The sequence below is a fragment of the Chaetodon trifascialis genome, chromosome 17 (assembly GCF_039877785.1).
Source record: "Chaetodon trifascialis isolate fChaTrf1 chromosome 17, fChaTrf1.hap1, whole genome shotgun sequence".
Classification (NCBI taxonomy): domain Eukaryota; kingdom Metazoa; phylum Chordata; class Actinopteri; order Chaetodontiformes; family Chaetodontidae; genus Chaetodon; species Chaetodon trifascialis.
Genome location: NC_092072.1, coordinates 14,307,536 through 14,315,242, shown reverse-complemented (window position 1 = coordinate 14,315,242; position 7,707 = coordinate 14,307,536). Strand labels below are relative to the sequence as shown.

Genomic DNA, 7,707 nt, shown 5'->3' with positions numbered 1-7,707 from the left:
ATAGTCTAGCCCAACCAATAGAGGTGTCATTGTTCCTCAACTCTAGATTTCAACTAGGGGCTCTGGCAAAATGGAGCTAGACCCCCCATATTTCATTTCTCCCTCGCTGATAGCATTTATCAGCAGTGTCCTGATAAAAACAAAATATGCAACTTAAGCCCGAGCAGGGCTAAGCCACCGAGGTGGACAGGATTACCTGGAGGCTAGCCGGGACAGGCATCAGATTGTACTGTCATAAAGGGCCATTAGCCTCTTGGCAAACTGTACCTCAAGCCCAAGATGACAGAGCTTTTCAAGACGGACAGGGAGGAAAATATGAAACTTAAATTCGTCATGACAGACATCTCAGGGAATGAGACCCCCAGAAAAATGACCCTGTGAGGGAAAACAAACAGAAAGATCCTTTCTTTTTTTTAAATTTTTATGTTCATTTGACGCCTATAGGAATTTAATTGATTGTAGTTTTTTTTTTACATGAATTAATCAACATCCGCTGTCCCCTACTGAATCTGAGTATGTATATGAAAAGAGAGACTTGGTTTCCACACAACACACAATGGAGTAGACTTACTGACTGGCTGGGATTAAATTTAATACAGGATCTTGACAGACATATCCTGGAAGCATATCGCTCTAGCTGGAGATTTCCTAGGAGCAAAGCTTACATGTTTTTTCTTGGATTTGCCTCATTAATTGGCTACTTAAGTCCCCTTAATCCACGATGATCACTTTCTTGTATGTCTTAGGGCATTTCTTTAAGCCCATATATCCCACTCCTCTTCTCATCTTAAGGCTTCACAGTTTTGACAGCAAAACGAAGCTCGGAAAAACAAAACTTTCCGAGGCATGCGCATGCTCGGTTTTGAGCGGCACCGTAGGAAGTCTCTGTTTTGAGGCAAGGAAAATGACAATGCGAGTGTGTGATTGTTGAGTGGGGGGTGTCGAGACAAAGTGTCAGCAGGTACAGGGCGTATACGGCTGGACGACGCAGCAGACAGCCCACTGTCTTCTTATGCACTGTCACTTTCTCTGACATGTGGGAGAAGAGGTCTTGTCTGTTATCTTTGGGGGGTGATCTAGATTATTTGGTCACACACACACACACACGCAAACACATACACTTCTTTCTCAAATCTCCACCCATTTCCATCCATCCACCTCTCATTGTGCACCGCCTCGAGGCCTGTCATGAGCCGGGCCTGTGATAAAGAGCCAGGCAGTGGTGGTGGGGTTGGGTTGGGGGGGGGGGTTAGACCATGAGACTGGCAGGGCAGACTTCAGCTGGAGTCTTCCTCTGTCTCCCCTGTCTGTCTCTTTCAGCATACTTAAAGCGGCTGCCGGCCTGTCCTTTCCCAGAGGGCTTTGTGAAAGGACAGAAATGTGATGCTGCTACTCAGACGCAAGTTATGGTGGAGTCTGTCTGCAGTGGCCATGTTGTATCTCCCCTCTATGACCCCCCTCCTCCCACGCACACCTCCTCCTATTTTACCCGAGCACATAGACTCCAGGCGCCAGGCGCGGTGTAACTGCAGTCTCAGGTATGCTGGGAGGACGTTGCAGCCACTTCCCAGGGCTTTACCTGCACCTGAGACGGAGTGACGCGGGCCCCAGGATCAGCTATACTTCAGGGAATGCGGCTCAAAGCAACACAATCATTCATAAGTCAAATTCTCGTACTGTAGATGTGAGTGAAACTGCCTCTTGGGCTGTCACTTTATAGTTTACAGTCTAATTAAACTTGATTGTGCCCATCATTTCAATCCTACGGTCTCTTTGAAAAGGGACATAGTGACACAAACTTATTCGGTTGTCAGAAACATTGTTAGATTCACTCTGAGAGCAGCTAATAACTGAAGAGCTATCATGCGCCGGGTACTCTGTATATTACAGCTTTTTTTTTCTTTTAATATAATTGATTAATCCGTTTTCAAGTGAAAATGTGTTTGTTCCAGCTTCTCAGTTGTAAGAATTTGCTGCTTTTGTTCGTCTTATTTGACAGTAAACTGAATATCTTGGACTCTTGGTAATACAACAAAACCGCTTGGGCTTTAGGAATTTTTCAGTATGTTTAAAGATTTTAAAAATCGAACAGCGGATCAATGAATTAGAAAATTAGTTGGTTGTTAAAATAATTGCCAGGTGGAGCCTTGAAAGTACCACTAAGCTTCTAACACTCCTTCTTTCATTACTTCAAATGAGAACAGTTTTTAGTCATTAGAAATTGTACTAAATTAATTCCGATTTGTGTGCAGAGATGATCTGTTTTAAATGGTCTTTTACAGCTGAACCCTGCAGTTCAACGCATGCATTTCCACATCCAAGTGGATTGAGGCTATTTAAACAGAGTGGCATTTACTTCCTGCACTTTCTCTCCATGACTTGTTCCTCTTTGCTCCGAATGTTGTGGCATTGTCATGTGCAAAGGCTTAGGGTGATTACAAAATAATTTGAAAATAGAATAAGTACGTTGAGCCTAAGTTGAGGTTTACTCCATCTGTCAACGTATGACAGCTGCAGAGCAATTTTCATTGTGGTATGAGTGGTTTTGTGGTAAATGTGCGCTCTCATTTATCTAAAATACATCCTAAGCTGTGGCTGCCGCTTCATTATTTGAGCAGGCCACATGGGTTACAATGTGCATTTGTTCCTAAATGAAAAATCTTTGCTGAAATTTGACTGACTTGTGTGCATGTGTTTTGAGGAAAGAGGACAGCGCAAGGCTCTTGTGGCACTGTGGGAGAGAGAGAGAGCATGTGGCCGGGGGAGAGACAAACATACAAGGAGAAATTCAGAGGGGCAGGAAGAAAGACTTTTCTTTGCCCAAATATTTACAAGCATTTTCTAAGCTTTGCGCCACCCTTTCAATGTGAACCACTGTTACTGAAAACCATCCATGCTGAAAACATGGAAACAAGGAAACAGATGCTTTGCAGTAGCTCTTGTTATATCTGAAAGGCACTACACTGATGAAGCTCTGCATGCTTTTTAAAAAAGAGGTACCATGACAAAAAACACAATTCAAGTTCATCGTTCAATGCATGTTGAATAGGGAGAGCCTTAATCATGTCAGAAATATCTACTTCCACCCAATGAACCACAAGACACAACATCACATCAACCACATCAGAGTGCACATAAGTACCAATTTCGCTTTTGAAGAAAGGATGGGTAACTGTGTGAACACAGTGAAAAAACTACTTCTTACTAAATTATTTGATGGACAGCATATAACATGCACCTATCAAAATTTCCATGACACCACGACCACATGGACTCAGTTACAGATTAATCTTGCATATTGTCATGCACATCAGATTCTTCATTGCCATTCTTCAACAGCTGGGTCACCGGATGTCCAGAAACACTCACATATTTGTAGTCCTAAAAGTCAAAGATGGGAAATACATTCACAGTTTGTCTCTGGAATACAGCGAGCAAGTCAGGACCCTTATTATTTTAGACTTACAACTTTAAAAGTCACTAAAATATAGGGCATCTTTTATAACCCAAAAGTTGAATCTTGAGCTGATTCTGAGAAAATGGTTCATGTATTCATCCTACATGGGCTAGAATTTCTATTTTATCAAGCTTATGATTCATTACTCTGTGTGTATGCATGTGTGGGGGTGTATGTGTCTGTATTAAGGCTGTCAAAGCAGTAAATGTGTGTGTTTTTTTACTGTCCCTGTGTGACTGCACATGCATATTAATGTAAAGCAAATTGAGTTTACACTTATTGACATGTGCTGGGCTGTAGTTAAAAAAAGAAGCCTTACCTGGCTTGCCTCCATGTTGGGCATAAGGACTGCTGCGCTTTCCTGCGCAGTTTGCGCAATCAGTACGCGCTTGAACAGCCTCAGCGTCCCATATGTCCTGCGCTGAGCCTCATTCATTAACAAACAGCAACACAGCGGCTACGCAGCTAACATGTCAGACAAGAAACAGACTGTGGACCTGGGCTTACTGGAGGAGGATGATGAGTTTGAAGAATTCCCAGCCGAGGGTAAACAATACAGATAATGTTTGAAATCACACTGCTTTTGTTTCCGTCTTGTTTGTTTTTTACCTCCGTTAACTGTTACGGCTTTTTCTGCGCTGGGCCCTACAACAGTGACTCAGCTAGCCTAGCCATGTTAGCGTTAGCATTAGCTAGTGAACTTTCTGTTAACGCCACAGATCCACCTCTTTATACTAGCTAACTCAAATTAGTAGATTCATGTAGTTAGCTGTCTTCTGATGTTACAGCAAGCATTGTCTTATTTCACATGTCCTTCTTCGTTTCAATGATGGCGTGTACCCTTTAGCTCTCTTGCTAGATAACCTGACGTTAAAGCGAGATAAGCTAAAGTGTTAGCTGGTCAGGTAAACAGTATGCTACAGCTCGGTACCTGTTAGACGTTTACACGGTGTTTGAGTTATAGCTGTTTTCTTAGTCCGATATTTTTGAGACAAAGCTGCTGACGGAAGATTTATCTACTTTCTTTTCTAATGTCGGTGGTATCTCACTGTGTGATTCCCAGATTGGACGGGGCTGGATGAAGATGAAGATGCTCATGTGTGGGAAGACAACTGGGACGATGACAACGTAGAGGATGATTTCTCAAATCAGCTGAGGTAATTTGAACATTCAACAAAATTAATAATATTTGGCTGCAGCAGGCCAAGTAATCGTGATGGTGGGAGCAGGTGGATTGGTCTGTTTTCATGAAGTCGGTTGTTTAAGTCATCCATGCTGTGGTGTTCTTTTACTTGCAAGCCCTAATTCTGTTGCACGAGACAGACATCTCTTTGACTAATTAACTGGGACCAACAATAACCAACATGTGTCCACAGATAAATATCCCTCAATCACTCAATAATTTGCACTACAGCAGTAGTATTGATGCCTGACACATTTCCCCGTATGGTTAGCTACTTTGGATTCATGTGTTATCTATTATTTTGTTGGCTTGTAGTATGTAGTGTTAAGTATTATTGTAAAACCAAGGGGATAATTATTGCTGTTCATATCTTATTTAAATGTGTGGTGTCAAGAAATTAAACACTAGTAAACAAAATATGTCTACATATATTTAAATAAACTGTGATTTCTGTGCTTTGAGGTGCATAGCACATATAATTTTTACCTGCATAGCAGTTTAACGCATACTAAAACAGTCATATCTTTTGGATGCCGGTATAGATTTACTCCTCAACATCTCACACAGGTCAAGAACTTGCCGCGCTTTCAGTAAGCATTGTTGCAGATAGCTCTTTGATCAATATTAATCTCTTTGTTTCTTGTTTTGCAGCCATAGCGCAGCTCCTCTTCAATAGCTTAGGTTGTTCTTAATTGCAGTGGACGGCTGCTTGTTTCACTCGTATCTGAAATTGTGCAACAAACACCTTGAAAAAATAAGGAAGACAAACAACTACTTTTACGGTCTTGAGTTAAACAGTGTCACTCTTTTAATAGAGTTATGCATTACACATCGAAGTTATCATAAGAGCAGTCATTCTTCAAGGCTTACACTCACACACATTGAATAATCAATAACTGTTGGCAGATAAGTGGCTGGTCGTTTTTTTTTTTTTCTTTTTTTTTTTTTTTGAGTACGCTTTAGACCGTAATATGCTATTGTTTTATTTAAGCCAATTATGATAGCCATGCTATTAAGTTGTTTCTTAAAGATATCATTACTGTTAAAGGGCACAGCTACCATCTATATGTAATCATCAAATCCATAGCTGCCTCGCATTATGCAATATTTATATATTTTCTCACTCCCATCTCTTAATGGTTCTCACAATCAATAGCAGAGGGTACTTATGCCTCAGCCACCCACCTGTAATCATCTCTACTGACTTGATCTTTCTATTTTCTTTTCCTCCCTGCAGAGCTGAGCTGGAAAAACATGGTTACAAGATGGAGACGTCATAACGGCTGACCAGACCTTTCATTATTCGATGACATTCAGTGACATTGGATATGGACATTTCTATTTGAATATTACTGGTTGACCACACACACCACCGGAGGGGATTTGAGAATGCTTAAATTGTTTTTCTTTTTTTTGTAAAAAAAAAAAATATTGATGGAAGTAAAGTGTTTGGTGAAAGCAGTTTATTTCAGTGTTTTTACTGACCAACTGCAAATGTTCAGACGAGGGCATTTATAAGTCATGAATTTGCTGTTGTTTACACACTACATTTGAGTTTATTTTACCTTTTGTATGTTGTCCAGCTTAGTCATATTTAATGTGATTTCCAGACTGGTCCTGGTCGTCTTACCACAAGACAGTGGTTTCCGTTTCTGTAGTAATCGCAGGATCAATCCTGAAATTGAGCAAGCTCTATCATGGTTGCCTTCATACGTCCAATTCATGCAGCATGGTGATGACTAAATTTAACTGATGCTTGAACGGCAGTTACCATAAATCTAGTCCCTGGACCGCTCTTTGTTACGTAAACTAAATCCATCTTTGCAGTTCTTAGTTTTTGTACTGAAGATGACTCAGGGTTTGTTTAGAATATCTGCAAATTACAGTCTTTGCGAGAGCTGTTGATCCCCTCAGTGGTACAGCTGCCAAGTCAACCCAATCTACCTGTAATGGATGGCTTGTTTTTGCCCTCTGACACGTTGCGCATTCATTTTGGACTAAATGAATTCTGATTATATAACGCACGTTCAAGTACTCAACTGAATTTATGTGAGATTTTCGTGAACATTTTGTAGCAGCTGTACTTTCATGTAAGGCTCTTTTTTTGAAACTGTCAACATGAGAGAGGAAAAAGGTATGGGGGGTGGAGATGTACATGAGCAGTGTGCAGTGGAAGTACACACAATGCAAACAAGTGTGTGAAGGTGTGTTCATGGTGCATGCTGTACACATACACAGGCAGTTCCTCTGCACTGTGCGGTATAACAGCCCCCTTCCCTCTCAGCCCCACAGCGCTGGGCCGAGTCCCTGAAGGAGAGATTATCCACTGCCGTGTTTGTCAGAGGCAGGGAGGGGGTCTCAGCATGGGGCCTCCCAGCCTGCCTTGCCTGGGCCTGCCCCTACTGCCAGCCAGGCCCTTCTCTTCCGCTTGGCACAGCGGGGACTCTCGCACTGAACCAGAGGCCAATTTATCCCCGCCACACTCCCCCGGCAAAATGATTTCTCTCAGTGTTTTGTCGACTCTCAGTCCCAGGGTCCTAATGAGGTGAAATGGATGCCAGTAAGACCAAAGCTGCAAGAGCAGCTTTCATCCTGAAAACAGCATCCATCCTCTGCCTCTAGAAGAGGAAAGTAACCTGACTACATTTACTCAAGTACTGTATTTTACCTATAATATCAGTACTTCAGTGTTTTCTTTGAATTTTACTTATCTGAGATGAAAATATGCTTTTTAATCCACTGTATCCAATTTATGTAGCTGCTAGTGCTTTGGATAATTTGCTTTTGTTTGCAAAATGCACGCTAAGCTCCATGTGTTGTGTGAAAGGAATGTTGGCTTCACATAGATGTTACTACACTGTTAAAAATCCCCTCATCAAGTGAATTCTGCCTATAGTCAAGCCCTAAATCTGTTTTCCCCTTAAAAGCAGTAGGAAAATATGCCAATACAGTGTAATACTTTAAACCTGTTTCCAATACAATCAACTTGGGTCCAAAATTGAACATCTGCATTTTGAATCAGAATCAGAAAGACTCAGACCCTCGCTACATTAGAATCACAAAACAT

At 41.5% G+C, this 7,707-nt stretch overlaps 1 long non-coding RNA gene across 1 annotated transcript; it reads left to right on the top strand.

Annotated features, from left to right (window-relative positions):
- The first annotated feature begins 3,887 nt into the window (after positions 1-3,887).
- On the top strand, positions 3,888-6,101 carry LOC139345995 (uncharacterized). Its single transcript, XR_011603229.1, has 3 exons — positions 3,888-4,003; positions 4,521-4,614; positions 5,878-6,101. It is a non-coding gene; the product is annotated as an uncharacterized lncRNA (long non-coding RNA).
- Positions 6,102-7,707: the final 1,606 nt, after the last annotated feature.